Source organism: Cyprinus carpio, unplaced genomic scaffold, assembly GCF_018340385.1.
Source record: "Cyprinus carpio isolate SPL01 unplaced genomic scaffold, ASM1834038v1 S000006470, whole genome shotgun sequence".
In the NCBI taxonomy this organism is placed as follows: Eukaryota; Metazoa; Chordata; class Actinopteri; order Cypriniformes; family Cyprinidae; genus Cyprinus; species Cyprinus carpio.
In genome coordinates this window covers 286,470-289,011 of record NW_024879146.1, presented here as the reverse complement: position 1 = coordinate 289,011, position 2,542 = coordinate 286,470, and the positions used below count along the sequence as shown (strand labels likewise).

Genomic DNA, 2,542 nt, shown 5'->3' with positions numbered 1-2,542 from the left:
ATACTAAAAGCATGTTTATTATGCCTTTTGGGAGACAAAACAAACAAATACAATTACATGTTGCCACAAAAACACATGCAAATGAAATTTAATTTATAGATGCATTGTATATAATAATAATAATAAAAAAAAGAAAAAAAAAATGTATGGCCATTGTAGTATATTTTTGTATATAGAGATTTTTTTTAATTTTTAACAATTTTTTAAAATAGTTGAGTTTTATATTTATTCAATGTTTTGTAAAATACTTGGGTTTAATATTTATAATGTATTGTTGGTTAAAAAAAAAATTGCCTATGCATGTTCATTCATGTCTTTTTAATTTTCTTAAAGAAATTGAGTCCCCAACTGAGGACATAGCATGGCATATAAATGAAATATAATGTTTTACCTTTTTTTACATTATTTATATTGCTCTAAACAATGTAAAAACTATTTTTTTCCTAAAAAATTTTTTTCCTCAGGTCTTAAGAGGTTAAAACTACGCTTACCCTTTCAATTCACATTTGCTATACCCCCACTCTCCAAGTCAAGATGTCTTTGGCCACCAAACAACACTCTATTCTTTAACTAAATGTGTCAGACCTTTGATGAGTCATAAGCCAACATCAAAGTTCCATATATGTCATGCACCTACCTTTTATCTAACTTTTCGACCCACAGCATCATCTTGTTCACTTGAGACTTCAAAATTGTTACAAAGCCAAACCCCTGCCCACTCCGACAACTCCTCCCATGTCTTTGACTCTGACTCTTCCCTTTATAATCCCCACTACATCTATATGTAAAAAGCTACATTCCTCACCACTGAACTACTGTCTTAAACTCTCCTGCCCATACATCAGTTCCAAACAAATTGCATCTATGGATCTGCAAGGTAATGGCACATATCAATTCCACATTTAATAACCTTTGTAACATTATATACTGTTTCCAAAATAGTTAACACTCTATTTTTGTCTCTATAGGACACACATCCAACGCAAATTTAACAACTACTATCTCCAAAAGATCCTTTATCATACCCCAAGGTAAGTAACAAATACATGCTTTAAAGTTTAATAGCATACCATGAAACGATACTTCCTATTTTGAAAACCTTCTTACCTGAATTTCACTCAAATTATAATTCTACTTATTTATCCTTTTCTTTTACAGGATTGCACGTCTGCTTCCTCACAGACTCAATATGTCGAGATATTAAAGACTACATGCCAAATGCACAATGCTGGGTAAATAAATATAATTGCTTTTATTTACTTTCTGCATCATCCTCTTAGAATCTCCTGCCTTCTGGTGAACCCTGTTAATTTTCTATCTATCATAAGATCATTTAATTAATATAATTATTGCATTTGGGAACACTAAAAATAATCAAAAATAAATAAAAATCACTTAACTCGTATTTAAATATTTAACATGCTTCTTGAAAAACATATATATATATATGTAGGCCATGACTTCCCACAAATGCTGTATCCATTAAATCCTAACTGCTAAACCCAAGTAAAATAAACTAAAATAAACAATATATTTTTACAGCATTTATTAACATGTTCTCGGAAGTGTGTCATTTTCAAAATGCTTTTAATTAACATTTTTAAACGGACAACTGGAATTCGGCTATTTTGATTTGAATGTGGATTTTTGGAAAAATATAGATTTGATTTAGTTGTTAATTATTGGATGATGGTTAGAGTATACTAACACTATATTGTCTACATGATGCCAAAACATTGAGGAACTTAAATTGCAAATAGATTTTGGATAGCTTGAACAGTTTTGTTGTGGTGATTTTTTGAAATGACAGTAAAAAGGGAATCATTAATTGTCTTGTATTTTTAAATTGCAGCTTCCAAACCTTTAAAAAACATTTTTCATTTAGAAAACCAGTGATTCTGAGGAAATATGCATAGTTTCATGACTTTACAGCATTGTATGATTAAAAGAAAATTAAAAAACTGTCAGACATCTAATCTCACTCTGTCTCTCTGCCAATGCTGTCTGTTTGAGTATGTGTGCTGAGACTTCCATTGTCTGAGAGAAATTGCGCCTCTACAGGAGCAATTCCCGGGACTGAAAGGGAGGAGTCTCCCTTAGTTTCACTTTTAAATCGGTTAAAAATACAATTAAATAAATACATTTAATTCACACTGACAAGCTAAACCAACATATCTGATTATTACCGGGTTAGGGCTCATTAATAATCGATGTCTGGCCAGAGATAAGTGAGAAATACGAGAGATAAATCACCGCTCTGATCACGAGCGTGTGGAGTCACGAGCTCACAACAAATGAATTTATTCTTGTTTTATAGCTTTTAAAAATAAAATATTACAACGATTGCACACAATCCACCAATTAGAACACACCAAGAGCTACATTCAGATGTTTGTGAGCTCTAAAGTGTGAAAATAAAATATTTGCTGCAGCCTATCTGACCTATCTGAAATCACCGCTGCGATCACATGCAGTTCCACATGCAGTGTCACAAGGAGCTCACAATAAAAGCATGTTTATAGTTTTAAGAGCTTTTTAAAAT

At 31.5% G+C, this 2,542-nt stretch overlaps 1 long non-coding RNA gene across 1 annotated transcript; it reads left to right on the top strand.

Moving 5' to 3' along the window:
* Positions 1-436: 436 nt before the first annotated feature.
* LOC109079105 lies at positions 437-1,349 on the top strand. Its single transcript, XR_002015894.2, has 3 exons — positions 437-877; positions 969-1,031; positions 1,159-1,349. It is a non-coding gene; the product is annotated as an uncharacterized LOC109079105 (long non-coding RNA).
* Positions 1,350-2,542: the final 1,193 nt, after the last annotated feature.